The 22,350-nt window shown below is 45.4% G+C and overlaps 1 pseudogene; it reads right to left on the reverse strand.

Annotated features, from left to right (window-relative positions):
• Window positions 1–431: 431 nt before the first annotated feature.
• On the reverse strand, window positions 432–21,033 carry LOC116091844 (annotated as a pseudogene).
• Window positions 21,034–22,350: the final 1,317 nt, after the last annotated feature.

The following is a 22,350-nucleotide window of genomic DNA, read 5'->3' on the forward strand; positions in this document are numbered from 1 at the left end:
CACTCAGAGCCTGTGTAGTTTAGGACTTTTCAGGTGGGGCTCTTTTCACAGCAGCTCCTCACTACAAAGTACTGTGAGCAGAACAAAAAGCATGCATGACCTCATCCTCCAACACATGTCTGAATTCTTGTACCCATCAACACATGTTGGCCAAAGGGAACATGTCTTTACCTAACAGATGAAGTGAGCCCTTTCCCTGCAAGCCAGTTAGCCTTTGCATCTATCTGTATCAGGGAGAAGCCAGGTCCTTGTTAGCTGGTTTCACAGTGACAGGGGTGTTTGTTTCTTCCCTGACGTTCCTAGTTCAAGGTGAAGATGATTAATGTGTTGCCGAAGGAATTGTACAGTAAGCTTTTCCGATCACTGTCCCTGGAGCTACCGTGTAACTGCTCCTAGTCACAGCCAAGGCTATTGACGAATAGTTTCATGACTCATTTGGGCCAATCCGTGAGGCCAATTACTTCATAAGGTGGCATTCCATCACAGTCCTCTTCGATCTCGGAGTCTGGCTCATCGATTCGACTTTGCCTAGGAAAGCAAGAGCAACAGTCCGATCCGAAACCCTGATGGTTGCATCTGGATTTCCCGCCTTGGTGTTTCCTGCAGCCTGCTCAAGTTTCCTTGGCCCATTTAATTGCCCTGCCTTGAGACAAGGGGCAGCCGCCTGATGTGGAATGGGACACCAGGCAGAGCCTGTGTTCTTCTGCTCCTGATGGGATTCTCTTTTCCCACAGCAGAGACTGGATGTTGATTGCTGATACATTCAGGTACCAGTTGACCCCTTTGGAGAGGGTAGGTCAATTAAAATTTCAGATAGAAAGAATAAACATTTGTACTTAATTTTGATTTTTTGTGGCTTAAATACAACAGAATTATATTTTATTCCTATCTGCCAATGCATTGTGTTATTAACAAGAGAAAAATTTTCAGCTACTGCAGGATATGTAGTTCCACACACATGCATAATTAGAAAATTGGGTGCAAATAAATACACTTTTAAATGATGTATTTTTTTTTTTTGCACAGTCCACTCTCAGTTAACCTCACACTGGTACATAATTAACAGAGGGATGCACTCATTTGACTGCTGGCTTTTGGAGATTGCCGGAGGCAGTTTATTCCATCTCAGAGACCCGTTTGCCATGTGACATCCGGTCACATTTCTGTCACTGGGAAGCAGAGTGGCTCTGCTGGGCAGTGGCTCTGCTTGAGGATTGGAGGAGAAAGCAGGCGCATCTGCCCAGCTTCCTCTAGTGCAGACAGGACCAATGGTGGAATCAGAGCTGTTTGGTTGGGTGACAGAGGGAACCATGGCGAATACACCAGGAGCTGAAGAGTTGTTATAATCATAAACTTATTTTATTCTGAGAATTATAAATTACAAAAGCAACCATGAAGATAGCACAGAGTCCCTACATAACCCACATTTATGTCACTCTGTTGTTTTAACAAATCCAGAGAAACTTCATCTCTTACAAATGTATCCAGGCAGAACACAATGATTCATTTCTTTTAGTGGAACTGAGTTCAGTGGCAATCATACAGCCATTTCTGGGCACAGATGCCACCCAAAAAGAGGTGTGTGTACACTCCTCTTGCCCCATGTCCCTCCATCCAAGGCAACCACTACTCTGTGTTCTGTCTTTACAGATCCCCTGTTCTGAGCAGGCCCCGTGAATGAAGGCTCACAGCACAGAGCACAGATCCCCTGTTCCAAGCAGGCTATGTGGATGAAGGCACACAGCACACAGTACACTGTGACCAGCCCATGTCATTATTCAGTCCTTTGGGTCACCAAGTTGTTTTCCAGCATGGGAGGGTGACACATCTTTTCTAAGAGTTTACTCTCTGGTAGCTCCCATGTTGTCTTTCCCTTCTGAGCTACTGTGCACAGCAGCAGTGGACAGCAGTGCAGAAGCTTCGGGGAGACATGTTTGTGTTTCTTTGGGCTGGGAATGGCCAGGTCATCCAGCGGCTCCATATAGAAACTGGGTGGATCTGTCATTGTGGCTGACCTGTTTTTCAGAGAAAGTGTGAGAGAGGTCTTTCCTCCAGCTCTTCATGAGCACTGGCTGCCGTTCTGCTTGCATGTTTATTCACTCTGCACATTTTACACATGAACACAATGCATTTAGACCACATATACCCCTGCTCCCTACTGTAGCTCCTCAAGACCCACCTAGAGCACCCTCTCAACCGCACTCTTTCCCCTCTCCTCCCCCACCCCCCACGCCTTCTTCATAATCCTGAGTGGATTCCATCAGTGCTGACAGTATGTGCCCGGGTAGAAGGCATCACCACTGGAGGGTGAGCAACCTACCCTGCCCGTCCTGGGGAAGAAAACTGACTCTCACATCCTCACAGGTCAAGGCCAGCTGCTGCCTTTTGTTTTGTTTTGTTTCTAGGTTTGCTCTCTTTGAATTTGTGTGTGTGTGTGTGTGTGTGTGTGTGTGTGTAAAATTTCAAAGCACAATATCAAATACAAAGAAATGTACATAATATATAAAGAATTGCATGAATTCTTTAGATAAATCCAAGTCCCTCAGCAAATATGTGAGCTGTATTCTCTCCATTTCAGCCTGCTCTATGTTTTCCTGCTTTTGTGTTAATTTCAAAGATGTGCTAGGCCAGACCTGTGCTTTCTTCTAAGCCTTTCTCATAGCGTCTGCAGTGTTCCATCACAGTGTCTGCAGCGCTCCATCACAGTGTCTGCAGCACTCCATCACAGTGTCTGCAGCGCTCCATCACAGTGTCTGCAGCGCTCCATCACAGTGTCTGCAGCGCTCCATCACAGTGTCTGCAGTGCTTGTATTTAGGTCTTCTACCCAGCGTAAGTTAGTGTTTGTATGTGGTCAAACGTGGCTTACACGTGACCTGGCAGAGATGAAGATAACCTAAAGAGATGTTTCTGCCTCTACATCTGGCTATCAGACACAGTGTGTTCCATGACACAGATTTCCCCCAAGAATCTCATCTTGAAAAAGGGGAAAGACCCCAGCTGGGGTGGAGGGCAGGGGAGGCCAACTTATCTCCTAGAAAGAATTCCACAAAGCTCCAACAACTGTCAGACCATATTTCAAGACTGTGTGGCTGTGCCTCCCTGGCCCTCTATTTAAACCTTAGAGAAGGACTGGAGGGTGTCTTTGAATCTCTTCGTTCCTCTTCCCAATGCTGAAGACATCCTTTTCTGCCTCCTACAGTTAACCCGGCCATTTTAGTTGGGATGGGGACAGGTGGGATAAAGTGACCCCACTTGGAGAGACAAGGAGGTCCAATTGAGTTCTTTATATAGTTTTATTGTAGTAGGTTTTTGTTTTGTTTTGCTTCAGGCATTCTACCTCATTGGCTCAGCAGCATTCTATCTCATTGGCTCAGCAACATTCTACCTCACTGGCTCAGCACTCTCCAGATAGGCTTAGCTGACTGATGAGCCCCGGGCATCCTCCCGTTCTCCCTTACCTAGCACTTGGTTTATGCTTTCACCACTACACTTTTTCATCATTATAATTTTTGATATGGATGCTGGGGCTCAAACTCGGGTCGCGATACAGGTGAGGCAAGGTCTTTATCATCTGACGTATAGCCCCAGCTCCAGAGCCATTGACACAAGTGTACAAATCATACATGTGTAATGTATAAGTAAAGTATGGTATTCTTTCTGTTCTTTCCCGCCTAGCCCACTGGTCTATATGCCTATCCTTATAAGAATGCAACATGGTTTTGATTTTAGAGGCTGCACACTAAGTCAGAAATAAGCTGATGTGTACCCTAAAAGTTGGCTCTGATTTTTCAAGCCCATTTTGGCTGCTCTGCATCTTTTACATATCTACATGAACCTCGGTGGCCATTGTGAGAATTTTCTAAAAACCACAGAGACTGTGGTCTTGATGGCGATGACCTTGAAGCTGCCAGTCATCACTGTTCAGCTGTTTTCCCAATCCTCTGATTTATGAACTTGGGTTATCTACTAGAGAATTTGTCTTAGTCCTTTTTAAAGTTTTTCTTAGAAGAACTTCTCTATAACCTCAGATGAGGAAAAGTCCATGTTTGGTTCATGACCTAATGAAAATAATTTAGTATTTATCTAAGTAGTAAAAGTAATTTAATATTTATTAGATTTGGAGCTAGATGTGGGGTTTTATGACTGTTCTTTAATTTAACACACAAAGTTCCTTTCCATTCCTTGATTGTCAGATTTTTTGACAAGAACTTCCTCATCTGCCGTGTGTTAGTTAAAGCAGTCACATCAGGGTTCTGTTGCATCCTTCATCCTGCTAAAATGGTGTGGTGTGTCAAATACATTGGAAACTAAACCAACCTTGCATTTTGAGCCCAATACCACTCAGTCACATAAGCTACATGGTTGTTTTTAACTCTTGCTGGCTTTGGGGAGCATTTTGTAGAAGGCTTCCATGTCTGTTCACTTGAGAGATATTGATAGTTGTCTTTCCATGTCTACATGCTCGAGAGATAATAGTCTGTAGTTGGTGTTGCATGTAAAGGGGCTGCTTTGCTTTAGAATCAAGGGAACAGCTTTGAGGACTTACTTGAGAAATATTTCATCCTATTCTAGTTTGTTTTTCTCTTTTTGTGATGAAGATCATGAACAAAGACAACTTAAAGGAAGAAAAGATGTGCTATGGCCTGTCACTGTATGTATACGATATGTATGCTGTATGCATGTTATATGCATGCTGTATGTGTGCTGCATGTATGTTGTATGTATGCCGTGTGTATGCTGTATGAATACTGTAGGTATGTTTTATGTGTACTATTTGTATACTGTATGTATACTGTATTTATATACTATATTATATTGTATGTACAATGCATGTATGCTATCTAGATACTGTATATATGATATTCATATGCTATCTGTATACTGTACAAATGCTGTCTATATACTGTATGTATGCTCTCTGTATACTGTCTGTATACTATATGTATGCTGTATGTGTGGTGTATGTATAATGTATGTATGACATATGTATACTATATGTATACTATGTTTATGTTGTATGTATGCTATATGCATACTATATGTATGCTGTATGTATACTGTATGTATGTTGTATGTACACTGCATATATACTATATTACGCTGTATATATGATGTATATATACTGTGCGTGTTATATGTATGCTGTATGTGTACTATATGTCTGCTGTATGTATACTATTAGGACACAGACCATCACTTAGGGGAGTATGGGTAAGAAATCAAATAGGGACTGATTCAGAGACCAAGGAGGAGGCTGCTTTCTGGTCTGCTCTCTCTTGCTTGTGCTCAGACAACTTTCATACTTAATTCCAGACCATCTTACATAATCCACAGTGGTCTGGGTCTCCTGTATCAATACACAATCAAGATAATGCACAGAGCCACAGACCAGTCTGATCTAGGAAATTCCACAATGGTGACTTCTTCTTCCAGAGTGACTCTTGATTGTGCCAAGCTGACAGTGGGCACTCACACGGACACCCTTATTCTATTTTTAGAGGATTTGGAAAATAATAGGTTTGTGACTAAGAGCATATTTAATTTGGGGATGGAATTTACCATTGAAATATTTGGGTCTGGGGTCTTCATAGTAGAGGATTATTATACTGTTTTCATTGTTACTAAATTTAGTAAGAAAATACTTTAGAACACTTTGGTATTTACAGAAATGTCATAAAGATAGTGAATCCTATATGCCTCATGCCCAGTTTCTTCTTCTATTAGCATGTAGCTAACAAGCCAATATTGATTTATTATTTTTAACTATTCTTTTGCTGGCTTCTTTTTTATTGTCAATTTGGTACATATTAAAGTTACCTGGGAAGACAGACCCTCAGTTGCAGAGTTATCTTGATCAGTGTGGGCTGTGGACATGTCTAAGAGGCCTTTCTTCTTCTTTCCTTCCATCCTTCCTTCCTTCCTTCCCTCATTCCTTCCTTTCTTCCTTTTTTATGGTTGATGTGGGAAGGCCCTGCCCACTATGGGCGGAACCAACCCTAGGCAGATGAGCTTTAGCTGTGTCAGAAAGCAAGCTGAGCATGAGACAGAGAGCAAGCTAGACAGCATGCCAGTAAAAAAAGTTCCTGAAGCTTCTGCTTCAGGTTCTTGCCTTAAGTTCCTGCTAATCTCTCAGTCAGGGACTGTTACCTAGCACCATAAACTAAAATAGTCTCTTCTCTATCCAAGTCACTTTCAGTCACAGTATTTATCACAGCAACAAAAAGCGAACTATAACAACCCCACACTTGATTCTGCTGAGCCCCACAGTTTGGCTCAATCAAAGCTTCCTACAAGGGATCGAAGGGAAACATTAGTCTGAAATAAAATTTACATGGGGAAAATGTTTGGATATATGCTTATATGTTTTGTGGAGTGGCCTCCACTGAATATTCAAGCACTGAGGACTTCTGAATATTAAAACAATTGTGGAGAACCACACCTTGCATGCCTGTTCAAGTTGTCAGAGAGAGGCTCTTCCAACTGGTTTCCAAACCCTCTAAAGAACACTGCTCCCCTTTTTACTCCCTTGAATGTGTTTTGGGGGAGAATTCTAAACTGTGTCTCCATCTATTCTCCACATTCGTTTCTATCTTGGATAGACCGTATAGTGTAAATATCACAGGCTCAAAGATACTAGTTGCGCCTTTATTGTGACATTCGCTCTGATATTGCTCAGCGATCTTAGGTGTTTATTTAGGCTCTTCCTTGTATATTTTACCTATATATTTTCTAAACTTATAAGGCAAGATAAAAACATACTGCACCATCAATCAGCAGCCATAAAGTCTCTGTTTCCGAAGGCAAACAAAATGTGTCCCCTTTCCATGTAGTGAATGTGTCAGGTGCCACATGTCAGATCCCGCTCTAAGACTGTATTTCAGCACAGGGTACACATGTCTTTGCCCTGCTCGAGACTGTGTCCTGAGTCACTTGGCATGCAGCATCTCCTCAGATGTCTTTGCCCTGCTTGAGACTGTGTTCTGAGTCGCTTGGCATGCAGCATCTCCTCAGAAGCACTGGGCCATTTTCAGGTTTTAGGGCCTGGGTACCCTGTGGGCCGCATGGTGTCTCCAAGTGCCAATCACTTCCAGTGCTGACTCTGAAGAAAAGGAGACTTTCTTCACAGAGACACCCAAGGCACATCACAACAGGTGAATAGCTGTGTTCCCCTGTGCTAATTTCTCCAGCATGGTTTTGGGGGGACCTCTCAGAAATGTGACATGTTAAAAGTCACCCTTTGAGAAACGCTGTTGTCTCCTCGGGACATAAGAAAGCAGAACAGATGACTGTAGAAGCTCCAAAATCAAGGAGAAACAGCAGAATTTCTAGGAGGGGGCGTCAAAATTAGATTTCTGAGTATCTGAAACCCATATACACTTTATACATTCAAAAGACTTGAAAAGCAAAACAACCCAGAACCCCCAAACTAAAGACAACTGGAAGAAATGAAACTAATTTTACATCAATGTGGAAAAAAATCACGTATCATAATTATATCAAGTAATTTTTGAAGGCAGCCTTGGTTACATTGCAAGGATTTAAAAAAAAAAAAATAGAGAAATCTCAGCATTCGCCCCGAGCTCTTGTTGCTAGTGGTAAATTGAATACTGTAAATTTGACACCATTTAATGTGTCTTTTAGAACAAATCACTGTTTAATGCCATTAGGAATAACTACAGATGCATACATATACAAACCTCGCAAAAGGTAAGAAAATAAAACCCATATTGAAAACTTGAACTGGAGACAGTAATAAAGTCATTATTTAAAGTATACACATACATATATTTCCCTCCTCTCTCTCTCTCTCCTCCCTTCTCCCTCCCTCTCCCTCCCACTCCATTTCCCCCTTCCCATCTCTAACACACAAATTCTCTGCACTCCAACTCTGCTCTCTGAGGGGGATCAGAAACAACTCCCCTCAGGTATAATAATAACACAAAAACCCATCTTCCATGTTCAGTACTTTTTTCTATGGAAAGGAAATAGAATTTAAAGACTTTGGAGGTGTGCCCAAGGCAGTTACATTGGCTAGCTTGGAACGGCTTCAACAGCCCCTGCCACCAAAGCACAGTGTTTGCTACTGTAAAAGTTCAGGTTTGAAGAACAAGAACACACAGTGTTACTAAAATACAAAGCAAAACTCAGCAGAAAAGAGCAACCCCTCAGGGTTCAGAGCCGCTTTCCCTCAAATAGTAGGTAAGAAACACAAACGCTTTACAGGGAGTGAAGGCCACAGAGACCAGGGGTCAGCTTCCCTTCCACGCCCAGAACTAGGGATGGATCTCTAGTCCTGCCTGGGCAGCACGGGGCCAGGTGACCCTTTTCAAAATGGGTTCTGGCTGTTGCTGCTCCGGGGTCCTGCTTAGGGCCTCCATCTTCAACTATAGGCAGGCAGTGAACTTAGCCTTGCTTTGGTCCCTCCCAGGTGCTGATCTCTAATACTGGCCCCATGCCTCACTTCCTCCTAGCATTGGGTGGTGTGGGGCCTAATCTGTGACAAGGAGAAGTCAGCTGCCATGGAAATAGCAATCACTCTCACCCTGCGGATGGCCGCTGGCTTCCACAGCCCACCCGAGGGATTGCCTTGCTATTGCCAGAGAGGGAACGTGTTTAGCAGATCCGGTGGGAGACAGGCTGGGACTGTGCTTGGGACTATTGTGCTTCCTGGTAAAAACAGGGAAATGGGAACAGCATGGTCTATGACATGCTCTTGCCGAAATCTAACACAGGGAACCCAAGCAGGAAGGATTAGCCATAACCTCAGGTTTGCCAGCAGATGTCCCAGTGCATGGCACTTCGATCTGACTGGCATAGTTGATTTTCATTGTTGACTCATCTTGCTTTAGAGTCATCCAGGAGGAGACCCTGGGGTGTGTCAGGCAGCCCCAGGAAGGTCTGGCTGAGGAAGAAAGACCCATCATGAACAGTGAGGAAGATCCACTAGAGATCAGATCAAAAGGGAACAGAAGAAGGCTAGCTCTGTCCCTCGGTGTACCAGATGCAACGTGACCAGCTGCCTCACACGTCCACCATCCTGCCTTCCTTGGGATGTATTTACCCTCAATTGTGAGTTGGAATAAAGCCCTTCTTAAAAGAGTTGCTTTCCTGGAGGTTCTGTCATAGCACTGAGGAGAGACACTGATCTATTCAGGTTTGACACCAACCTGAAAGGAAAAGGAAGCCTGTGGAGACAGAACAGGCCGAGAGAAAGGGGAGGCATGTTCTATGACTTCTGAATCCAGTCAGGACTGAAGGCAACCCTCAGAACTTTCCAGAGAACTTTTCAGAGCCAGAGAACTTGGGTTTGCTCAAGCTTGCTTGAGTTGCGTTTCTTTTCCTTTGCACGTAGAAAATGCTGAATAAAATTGATGTCATAGTCAAAAAAGCAGGGTCAGATTTAGCTGTGGATGTGTGGGAATCTTTTATTTAGAAAATTTAGTGGGGAAAAAAGACATGTGAATGCTCATTTTTACATTTTAATCGAGAAGCATTTGAAATAAGCGCTAAAAGCTCAGAGCGTAACAGGGCAAATGGTCCCTACACTGCCTCTGTACAGCCTTTAGCAGAGTCACGCTGGCCTCGGGGCTCCGGGCTGAAATGTCTACAAGGTAGAAAGAGCAAAGTGCCTTGTATTCTCACTTCCATCTCCCAGGTGCAAAGTTAATTTTCTTATATTTTTCCTGTATTATCAGATGTCAGTTTACCCTCTCAGGAATACTGGAATGTATATATTGGCTGTACATTTTATCATGAATGACAAAGTGTGTCACACCCTGTTGCTGTGCCAAAATACCTAAGGAAAGCAACTTCAAAACAGGGTCTTTCATCTGGCTCACAGCCCAAGTGGGGTCAGTACAGCGTCACATGGCTCTCTTGCTTTGGAACCTGGTGAGGCTGCACAACACGGTTGGAAGTAGCCTTAGCCCACAGTAGACATGGCACCTGGAAATGTGCCTCTAAGAACCCACTCTGCAGCTAAACCCTGTCCCATTCACCTCCCAACAGCACATCAGGCCATCAATGAATTAATCATTTGCTGGAGTTGGAAACCTCATGACCGGAGTTAGCACCACAGCCTTGGGGGACCAAGTCTTCAACTCACAAGTCTTTGGGTACAGTTTAGATCCAACTAGAACAGACAGAATCACAACACACTGATTCTGTCTTTGCTTTTTCCAAATAATGTGGACTGGAATTATGTCTCATCCATGCACAAAGAACCGCTCCATTTCCTCAACAGCATGTGGTTTCCATGAAAATTATTCCAATGCTCCCAGCTCGGATTGTGTCAACATGTTGCTACAGCTCACAAGGATGCCGCTGCTGACCTTCTGCTTGGGGTCTGTCACACACAGGCGGGTCTGTTTAGCAGATGCTGATAGGGGTGAAATGTCTAAGTCAAAGTTTTGACACATTGTAATTGTGTTACATTTTACAAAATGTCCAACACAGAATTCGGGTCTATTTACACCCTCAGTAGACTTTTAAAAAGTAATCCATTCTGGGTTCTGGCTGTGTGGACCAGGAAGCCTTAGCAGAGCAGTTGCTGAGAAAGAAGCATTGTCAGGGGACACTGGATGCAGAGCCTCTATGTGCTGGTTAAGAACTGAGTCAATATCACTCTCCAAGCTCCCCGAGAAACTCGTGTCCACCTCTCTAATTAGCAGTTATTTCAAAACAAGTTTTTGGGTTGTTATGGTGTGTGTGCCTGCATGCATGTGCACATGTCTGTATGTGCATGCAAATGTGCATGTTATGAGTTTCTGTCAGTCTACATATGTATGCATATGTGTATATATTCATATGCCTGTGTGTCTGTGGACCAGTTAACCCAGGTGACAGAGCAAGTTCATGCCTCCACATCTGTTATTCTGCTTCTTAATTTTCACTGTGAATTTTACAATTCAGAATTTTTAAATTTTATTTCTGTTGGGACTTTTATACAGCTATTTTGGGAGTTTGTGTTTCCTATCAAAAGGTATTTTGGGCCCAATTCTGGCTTTCGAATTCCTACATTGCAGCCCTAACACCCGCTTCTCTCTGATGAGAATGTTTTAAGATTTGACCGTTGGTGGGATCAACCTGAGGTGGGTCCTAATCCAGCAGGCTTATAAGGATGAGAGGCCTGGACAGGACACAGAAGAAGAAAGCTGCATTCTCGAGCCAGTGTGAACAGCCCGAGTCGTCATTCCTCATGGGCACACCACATCAGGCCCGTTGATGGGTGCACTTGCGAACTCAGCCTCTGCACCTGAGATGGAGTTTCAGTTGACAAAATGCCAACTTTGTTGGGACGACTGCAGATGGGGCAGGAGGAGCCCTCGCAAAGGAGCCTCTTTAAGCAATCACAATGTCTCATTGTCCTCTATCACCTCTGTTTGAGCCTTCCTCTGTGGGTAGCTCCGTTTCCAGACAGGTCTGCATCAGTGAAAGGTGACCCCACCCCTGGGCAGGCTGTCTTTTTCTCCCTGTCTGCCTCTGCCCATGCTCCATGGAGCTGTGAGCACAGGGAGGAGCTAAGTTGCTCCTATGGCAACCATGACTTTTCTCCAAGAGAAAATACTGAGTATGTATATGTGGGTAGAAATACTCAGTACCTTTGCTCTGCCATCACAACGCATGGGCAGCCCATTGACCACCATCCCTCAGGCACTAAAGAGAACACAGTTCCAAGTACAGGACATCTGCCTCCACCAGGACACACCAGCAGCTTCCCCAGACACAGGAATGTGACACCCTTTCTTGGGCTCTGCCCAGAGTTCTGAATCCTCAGGAACTGGTGTCTTGCCTGGCCACTGGTTGCAGCCCTTGAGAAGAAAGATGGAGCCTGTGGGGACTCTGGTCCACTCCCTTCAGGCACTGATGATCTGATTTTGTTTTGTAACCCGTCTCTGGATATTTATTCTCTTTATCCTGGTGGCAAACTCATCTTGTAGCTTTTAAGTAGGAGAGAACGCCCCTCTTCATTGTGAGTTGATATCGAAAGTGTTAGATAAAACAGCCAATTTGTCCCTTTCCCCACTGAATTCAGATTTGACTTAACAGAGAGTCACCACTGGAGTAGCTGGTCATACATCAAAGAGCTGGCTTTAATAGGTCTTTGAAGTGCCCGTATAAACATGTGGGAATAGATTTCCAAGGCAGCCAGACTGCTCGCGCCGCGAAGCCTTTGTGACAATGAGCACTGTTTAAATTTTAAATGGCTCTTAAGCTTTCTCCACATCTGCCTTCATTTCCTCTTACACGATTGGTCTGTAAGCATGGCCGGTCAGCATCCTTCAAAGCGTAGCTGTTGTGGTTGGCCTGCAGCTGTGCGGGAGAGGAGACTGGAGCATGCCTGACACACTCTGTGACATCCTCTCTGTGTGTGTGAAGACACTCCGTGGGGGAGGACTCTCTACAAGCAAAACCCTCACACATCCTCCAAGGACCTTCCTCACTGTGTCAGATGGATGGGCTCTGCAGTCACCATGCTATGGGCTGAGAACATTCCCCTCGTGCCCCCTCTAGCAGACTAAAGGGAAGTCATGGGTTCTGCGTAGGACTTTTTCTTCTCTCTCTGGTTCACCATTTATTCTCCAGCAAGTGGCATGGTGTCTGGTATACAGGAAGCCTCAGCAATGTTTATTTAATCCAAATGAATCTCCTTAAAACAGTGCAGAAAGTAAATGAGTCGAAGCTTCAACATGAAAAACGGCAAGAGGGAAAAAAATATACAACTTCTCAACAGCACCGTTTGGAGTGGATAAACCAGGGACATGATGACAAATGATCAGGTTGCGTCTGCACGTGAGAGGAGCAAGTGGCAGCCAGGACACGGACAGTCTGTGGCTCAGTTTCTCACTGAACTCATTGTGAGCTCTGGTTGGAGGTGATCTCACACTGCTGCAGTGTGACCCTGAACCACTTGGCACATCCTGCAAACTCATGGGGAGAACAAGAATCCACAGCTGAAAGCTGTAAACACATAGAGCCTAGACAAAGTCACTGGGAGCCGGGAACTGAACCAGCCCTGTACCTGCAGAGAGAAAGAGAGAGAGACAAGGAGAGAGAGAGAGAGAGAGAGAGAGAGAGAGAGACAGACAGACAGACAGACAGACAGAGACAGAGAGAGAGAGTGACAGAGAGACAGAGAGACAGAGTCACTGGGAGCCGGGAACTGGACCAGCCCTGTACCTGCAGAGAGAAAAAGAGACAGACAGAGAGAGAGAGAGACAGAGACAGAGAGATAGACAGAGACAGAGACAGAGACAGAGAGAGAGAGACAGACAGAGAGACAGAGAGAGAGACAGATAGACAGACAGACAGACAGACACAGAGAGAGAGACAGAGACAGAGAGACAGAGAGACAGAGAGAGACAGAGACACAGAGAGAGACAGAGACAGAGAGAGGAAGAAGGAGGAGGAGAAAGAGAAGGAGAGAAGGGAAGAAGGAGGAAGAGGAGAAGAAGAGGGGAGAAGAGAGGAGAGGAAAGGAAAGGAGAGGGGAGGGGAGGAGAGGAGAGGGAAGAGAGGAGAGGGAGGAAGGAAGGGCAAAACCAAACAAGCCCAAATCAGCCATCTACATCAAGGAAGACATCACCTTATCATAGGCTAGGAAGAAACAGACAAACATGGAACCCAATCAACATGTTTAACACACAAATCACATGCAGAAAGGAAAGATCAGATGTCAAGGTCAAGAGTGAGCCACGGGCTGACCATTGGGAAGCTCCAGGGATGGAGCGGGGGTATTACAGCCATTAGACAGGGTCTGGTGCCCAGGTCTTAGAACTCCTGGAGAGAGGGGACTGTGCAGAAGCAGTGTGCACTGTTATATTGGCAGAGGGTCCCCAAAGCCACTGAAAGACAAAAGCCACAGATCTCAGGACTTTCACAAAGCCAAGAGCACTAAATAAACAATTACACATGCGGGTACATAGCAGCAAGTCTTCCTCAAACTGAAGGCAAAGGGAATTTTAAACATTCTCAAAATTCGCCAGAGGAAAGAGCCCTGGTGCCTTCAAAGGAGCAATGTTAACTGAAATTGACAAGTCTTTCTCAGTGGAAGAGATATGTAGCAGAAGACAGGGAGATTAAAAACACATTAGGGGGTGAAAAGAAAATAGCTACCGAGGTGGAATTCTGTCCGGCACAGCGAGTCTTCAGCAATGTGAGGAAATAAATAAGTTTTCAGGCAGATAGAGACTAAGTGACTCCAGCAGCAGCAACAGCCAGCCTGAGAGACAATGCTGAGGTCCCTCACAGGCCAAAGGGCCTGAGGGAACACACAGGTGAGAGAACATGGAGAGAGCTGGAAAGGAGCAGAGATGAGGCTGCACCTTGCCGCTATTCAATGATGCCAGTCTGGGCAACACAGAGAAATTCTCTCAAAAAGAAAATCCAGCACTGGGATATCACTCATGTGGCAGAGAACTCACGTGGCATGTTGGACGCTGGGCTTGGTCTCCAAGACAACAAAAAGGAAGGACAACAAAAATCAGTAACAATAGCAACACAGACAGGAGCCTCCCTGGGCCAACCTTCTGGCAGTTCTCATTGTGTGGATGTTTTGGTCCCAACCAAATACTTAAAGCCACCCCTGGGCAGATATCTGGAGCCCTTCTGTGCTCTGCCCTCAAATTCTCCATGAACCTGACTCTGATCAGCAGATCAACCGGGCTCATCAGGCCCCTTCTATGCTACCACAGGACATACCTTCTTATGCTTCTAGTGGAGTCTGGGCCATTTCAGCTCCTCTTCCTCCTGTGTTCCTCCTCCCCTGTACTCACTCTCTGACTCATCAACCACATAGCCTTATGCTCCATCTCTCCACTTTAGAGAGATGGATAGTGTACTCCATGTAGAGAAGATCATCAGGTAACAGGCAATATTTGTTCCCTCACTCCCATTGGGGCAAAGGTCTTCTAGCTGAGTGCCTCTGTTGATCTCTCCCATGATGCCATGCAGTTCACCGACGCTTTAATAGCCTAAAATGTTGAGCACTAATAAGGCATTACCAGACATCTAATGGGGAAAGAGAGCTGGTAATCCAGGAAGAAGGCTGCCATGGAAACAGCCTCAGGATGTCAGGTGGCACCTCTACATCAGGATGTTGATGAGGCCATTGTCATCTCATAAGGGAGGAGACAGAGTGAGGAGAGCAATGGTCTCAAGGTAGAGTGCTTTCTAGACACTAGTTGGACAGACAATCACTATACTGAATATAATCATGGGCCCTTAAAATCCCCTCACACAGGTGAATACCTGGTTCACCATAGGGAGCAATAGAGAGAGGAGGCTAGGATGAATACTGGAGGAGCGATCATGTGCCCATTTGGAAGAGAACAGAGTGGCTTCCATGTCTAAGTATTGGCTACTTTTCTCATAGCAGTGGCAATGTGCCTAACAAACACTACTGAAGGGGTTTATAGTTTGAAGGTTTCATCCATCATGGCAGAAACAGAATGATGGCAGGAACATGATGAGGCTAGTCTTCTTGCTTCTACATCAGGAAACAGAGAGAGGTGATGCTGTGTGTTCTTCCTGTATGATACAAATAAACAGGAACATCTAAGAAAAACACTGGGGGGCCAGGAATCCTTAATAAGATAAGCTCAGGAACTTTAGGAAGGTAGCTGAACTCTCCAGAAGGGAAAGGCTAATTAACATTCCTCAGATCACAGGGTGAGAACCAACCTGCAGGTGGGGACACATTCCGCAGGGTGGACCTTTTCCCACCTTCAGACAAGGGAAGTCCTTGCCACTTCATTCCCTGAAGACCAATCAGTTTAAAAAGTCACACTGTTCTACCAATCACATTGTGTCTAATGGCTGCTGCCCTGAAAAATGTATAAAAGCTCACTGAACAAGCTGTGCGGGGTCGCCTCCTTTCCTGAGGGTCTGACGGCCTCAGTGCACTGAAATAAAAATCCTCATGCTCTTTGCATCTATCAGGCTCCACAAGATTGACTCAGGGGGTCTCCGGTAAGCTAAGGCTCGACAGGGTCTTCCCTCCTTAGTTTAAACTCTCTGGAAATCCCTGGCACACTAGGGATGTGTTCCCAGAGTAAATTTAAATCTGGTGAAGTAGGCGATGACAATTAGCTATCACACATGAACAGCGGGGGCAGGACTGCTCATGGTCAGACCTCATGGTCCCAGTCAGACCCAGGAAAACACTTAAAAATCCAGAATCCTTAAAAGTTCTAATCATGATGAAAAGCATGTCCAAATTTTATGGCACTGAAATTAAGTACTCCATTGGCCTCAAAAGACACAATTAAATCAGAAAAGCCACTAGATAGAAACAGACATTTATAATTCATCTGACCTCTGAAGGGCTCCTCCCTAGACTGCATAAAGAACACCCTCAAATCAATAATTAAACAGTCACCCTACAGGCAGAAGGCTGGAAGAGACCCTTAAAAGAAACAAGAGAAATGGTTCCAGAAAACACTTCTACCTCCAGGAAATAAGAGACAGGCCATCCTGAGCTTCTCCCTGCACTCAGCAGTCAGCCTAGAAGACAGGACACAGACAAAAGGATACAGAACACCAGTGCTCATGATGCAAACTGAAGCAAAGCCCTGGGGAGAAGACCTGGCCCAGGAAGCTATTATGGTATTGTTTCCTTCTATATTTTATCATTTGTACACAAACTGAAGACAAAGAGTGTGACACACACACACACACACACACACACACACACACACCAAGAGAAGGAAACTGGACTTGAAGAACACCAAACAGGCATGGCTCTATCTCACAGTTTAAAAAGCAAAACTCAGCACTCTAGGTGCACATCAAAGTATCGACCCTATAAAGCAAAGAGGGAAAACTGTTATGATGAAAGCTATAAGAACCAACACTCTAGGATAAGGAGGAAGGGGTGGGAGAGGACCAACTGGACACAGATGGCTCCATTTCATCATCTGAAGGGGTGTGTCCCAAGAGCTCCTTTTGTGGCCCATCAGTGAGCTATCTGTGATTAAACTGGGGGTAGGGGGGATTTTCCTTCTTTTCTGTGTTCTCTCCAGAAAGGCAACAAAGGAGTCAAAGCAGAGAAAGACAACTCCAGATTTATGTTGCCTACAGATCCTTTCTGCAAACAGTGCCCTCAAAACAAAGTTGTAAATGAATGAGAGCAAACGAGGCATCAGAGACATCAAAAGATGACAGAGGGTGCATGCTCAGGATGGGCTCCCAGGAGAGGGTCAGGATGCAGAAAGGCTAAACATGTCAACAGAGACAAGATAGATAGACAATAATGGATGGATGGGTGGATGGATGCATGCATAGACGTGTAGATATATGTATATATATGTGGATGGATGGATGGATGGATGGATGGATGGATGGATGGATGGATGTGTGGATGGGTGGATGGATAGATGGATGGATGTGTGGATGGAAGGATGGATAGATAGATGGATGTGTGGATGGAAGGATGGATGGATGGATGGATGGATGGATGGATGGATGGATGGATGGATGGGTGGATGGGTGGATGGGTGGATGGATAGATGGATGGATGTGTGGATGGAAGGATGGATAGATGGATGGATGTGTGGATGGATGGATGGATGGATGGATGGATGGATGGATGGATGGATGGGTGGGTGGATGGATGGATGGATGGATGGATGGGTGGATGGATGGATTGATGGATTGATGGATGTGTGGATGGATGGATGGATGGGTGGATGGGTGGATGGGTGGATGGATGGATTGATGGATGTGTGGATGGATGGATGGATGGATGGATGGATGGATGGATGGATGGATGGATGTGTGGATGGATGGATGGATGGATGGATGGATGGATGGATGGATGGGTGGGTGGGTGGATGGATGGATGGATGGATGGATGGGTGGATGGGTGGATGGGTGGATGGAAGGATGGATGAATGATATACAGATAGATTCTAGTTATACAGGTAAGTAGGTGGATAAATGATAGGTAGCTAGATGACAGACAGACAAGGTAGATAAAATTTAAGATGTAAGTTTTAAAGATTTCTGTGTGTGTGTGTGTATGTGTGTGTGAGAGAGAGAGAGAGAGAGAGAGAGAGAGAGAGAGAGAGAGAGCATGTATACACAAATAAGTGTGAGTGTACTCAGAGGCCAGAGGCAACAGATCTCCCTAGATCTAGAATTACACAAGGCTGTAAGTCTCCTGACCTGGGTGATGGGAATCAAACGTGTGTGTGTGTGTGTGTGTGTGTGTGTGTGTGTGTGTGTATTAAAACGTGTGTGTGTGTGTGTGTGTGTGTGTGTGTGTGTGTGTGTGTATTGAAACAAGGTTTCACTCTCTCTCCCAGGCCCGCCTTGGTCTCCAGGCAATCCTCCTTTAGATGAAAGCTTCAAACCCTTGTGGATCTTACCAGTGAGATGCCCTGACTTAATTCTGTGCTATGTTCTCTGTATCTTCGTGCTGGTTTTAAAATACCTTTTAATCTACGCGAGCACAATGCTAGGCGTTCAGCAAGCATTCTATAAATGCTATTTTCCTCCTTCCCCTCATCACAGGAAGCTGGTTCTATTCTTTGGGTGGGAACTGTGATTTTGATCCAATCCTCTCATAAACCACAAAACAAAAGAAGACCACGTTCCTTTGTTGTTTTATTCCACAACTTTGACTTTATGGAATTCAATAGCAGCTGGTTTTCCGGCAGAGATACTGCAGCGGTGTGCAAGATTATTACCATCTAGCATTTATCGAGCACTCACCCAGGGAAGGAGGAAGCACTAGACATCATGTGAGAGATATTTAAAAGACAGGCAGCTATGGCAACCTGCAGAAAAGAATTATCGATAGAAAAAACTCGACTTTCTTTGGGAGATACTTAATTGCATCTGGACATATTTACATATTTTCTTTGTGACACTCTTATTTAAAAAAAAAAAACAAGAAAAGGCATATGAAAGAATAATAAGCTAAAAGAAAATAAAGAATAAAAACATTACTTTTTAGTTCAGGGAAAAACACAGGAGGGCAGGGCTCTCCATCCCCTCATCTGGTTTCAGAAACTGCCTTGTTTGTGTACTCCCACGCTCAATACCTGGTTTTAAGGTCCGATGCCCACTGACACCCTTCACCTGGACCTCACACAGGAAGAGCTCAGGACCTGAAAACCTCCCTCCCACAGCTACCACAATCCTCTTCTGGTGATCCCTGGCCTCATCAGCCTCACCTTGAAGGGCATCTTTGACATTTCTTGTCTCCACCCACATCCCATGGTGAGTCAGCTTGCACACGTGGGATGCCATCTCAGCCTCTCCACACACCTATCCCACGTTCCATGGCCCTCTGACTCAGCCTTCCTCCCCATTGCTGCTGGGAGCTCTGCTCAGTGCTTGCTGGGTGCAAGGCTGAGCCATCACCCCGACATCATCCCACCATGACAGACCTCAGAGAATGTGATGGTTCTCAGCACCTCAAGGCCAATGTCAATAGTCCTAAACAAGGCATTGCCCACCGCCTGATGGACTATCCATCTTTCCCCCCTCATGGGGTACAGGTCCCAGATACCAGAAAGTCTTTTGGGTTCCCTCATGTCTTTTGACTTCATGTCTCTGTACCTTTACTTAAGGACTCCATTGGCCTGAAATATATCTTTCATTTCAGCAATCTTTTGTGTATTTCCCACACCTCATAAGTGTGTGCAACTCATCCTTAGCTCCCCTCTCTCCCTGTAGATGTAACTCCAGATCTCTCTGTTGTGGTCAAGCTCAGGACTGCCCCCATTCACATAGAGCATCTCCAGCACCCTGTGCTTGCTCATTAGTCAGAAAGTCAGCAAGCACAAGGACACACAGTGAATAGACTATAACAAACCCTGACCATACCAGGTCTTCCTTGCTAGCGGTGGGAGCAGAAGAGGAGCAGATATGGGAAGCCCCATACTGCTTAGAGGAGCTGGTGCTCAGAATGAGAATCAGGATAGGCTGGTCAAGCTTCTTGGTGCGGTTGTGTACACTGAGTGCCTTCAGCTCAGCCTGCTGTTGGCATAGCTCAGCAAGGACCTCATCCTATGAGTCCTCGAGGAGGCAGGTCCTCAGATTCCAGGAGGCCCTGGGCAATCAGCTCCTCATTGATAAGGCCCTCCAGGGAGTTGGCATGTGGCACACTGAAGGTCTTGTTCTGATTTCAGAGAGAGGTGCTTGCTCCATCAGCCCTGATTCTTTCCCAGACATGACATGATGGGAGAGTCCTTCATAGGGGAAATAACATTTTCTTCCACCAGAGCTTGCTGCAGGTTGGCTGAGCCAAGGCATAAAGGGCCATCCACCTTCTGGCTGCTCATGCTGGACCTCACACTTCTTCAGCAGGATAGCCACATCTTTTGTATCCGGTTCAGTCATCGGTCCCATGAGGCCTTTCTTCTTGTCAGCCACAGCTATTGATGCTTCCCTAGCAGATTCTCCTAGGCCCAGAGCTGGGAGTGGTGTATCCCCAGTGGCAGAGTCTTACAATGTTCAGCTTTATCATCAGGGCCCTTATGAGCGTACCCCCTAACTGGTGCTGTCAGCACAGCAGGGTTCCACAGAGGCCCAGAACACTTGGGAGCATCCTTCTTGGGGCCCCCAGGCATCTCAATTGGGTCATCAGTGAATTCATATTCTTGGATCTTGGGCCTAATGTTTTTGGATTTGGGTCATCCTGAGCCAGGCTCTGGCCCATGTTCTGTCTTCCCTGCCAGTCTGGGGATACCCATATCTGAGGGGAGTTCCAAGCTCACGGTCTCCATACAGCTTCAGGAAACATCGGCCATCTTTCCTATCCTGCCAATCAGCAAGGATCTGGGTTTCAACTTCCAGTATATGCGATCGCTTGCATGCAGAAGACAGCAGAGTCTTAAGCTCCAGCTGCAGGGTGTCCAGCTCCTCAATACCAATGCCACCATCTTCGGAGCTGGCCAGCCCTGCCGTGTTCTGGGGTGGTCTACAGACTTGAAGTCATGAAAGTGCAATGGGTAGTCCTTGAGCTTATGTACAACTTGGGAGATGGGACCCTCGCTGGAATGTTCTGAAGAATAAGAGGTCATGCTCATCAATTGTCCAGCTCAGCGTGTGGCACAGAGTGGGCACACAGTGCGTTTTATTACTAAAAACAACACAGAATTCCAGGCTGGTGCATTTCCTCCCAAATTAAAATTTTGCTTTATTATCTTCTGACTTGATGGTTTCTAATGAATAGTTCTTTGTTTTCTCCCTCACTTCATATCAGGTTTGAATCCTTTCTTTTCTATTTTGCTTTAAACTTTTTTATCTGTGTTTATGTGTGTTGTAGTGTTGATTGTGGTTGAGGGTCTCTGGGTTTCCTGGGTGTGTGGATTTGTATCTTTAACTATTTCTAAAGACGCAGGTCCTAACCCTCCAGGGATCTCTTGTGCCACCTTCTCCATTCTTGCTTCTAGCATTCAGTTTATTTCTGTTTGAAACCTGGCCTTTCCACACATCTCTGTAGTTTGCTGTATTCTGAGTTTATATTTTTGAGTTTAAACTTATATGATGATTCCTTTGACCTAGTTTCACATTTCACTCATGCTCCAAGTACACGAGTCCAGCGGGGAGTCCAAGTGAGAGTTCTTTGTCTCTGCTACTCCAATGTGCAACACCCCCACTGAAATTCCCTACATGTTCTGAACATCCTGTCTTCCCCAACAAAGCCTTTGACATAACGATCATGCCTGTGCTAAATTCCACCATGCTATTATGTAAGCTATGTTTCTTGTTGCTGTGACCAAATTTCTTGCAGGAGCTCCTTAGGGGGAGATGGCTTCTTTTAGTCCTCAGGTTGAAGGTACAGACCACCATGGAGCAGAAGGTGTGGCTTCATGAGCATGAAGCAGCTCTTCACAGTCTGTCCCCTGTCAGGAAGCAGAGAGAGATGAGAGCTGGTACTTAGCTCTTTCTCTCAATTTTGGTTTTGTATTCAACAGGCAACTGCAGCCCGTGGGATAGATCAGACTGTACTCAGAGTGGATCTCCCTTCTCAGTTAGACCTTGCTAGAAACATTCTCACAGACTGGCAGAGGTGGGTCTTGCAGGTAATCTTAAATGCAGTTCAGTTGACCATGGCGACTGCCTGCTTTAGATGCTTCCAGTGTAAGTCATTCCTGAGCCAAGATCAATCAAGTGCTGCTCTGGGTACCACCCATGTAAGCTTGAGGTCACACCGGCACAGTGTTAGCCCATGGCTGCCGTGGGCAGGACAGTAAGGACTGATGCAAACAGCCTGGTATCTGCTTGCACCCACCTTCAGGCTTTGCCATAGGTACCCTGCTACAGGTTCCCTGAACTCACATATATCTCCCTTGGATTTGCCCTTCTGACCCTTGGGCTCTGAGCCTTTGTGGCCT

The sequence above is a fragment of the Mastomys coucha genome, unplaced genomic scaffold (genome assembly GCF_008632895.1).
Source record: "Mastomys coucha isolate ucsf_1 unplaced genomic scaffold, UCSF_Mcou_1 pScaffold15, whole genome shotgun sequence".
Taxonomy (NCBI): Eukaryota; Metazoa; Chordata; class Mammalia; order Rodentia; family Muridae; genus Mastomys; species Mastomys coucha.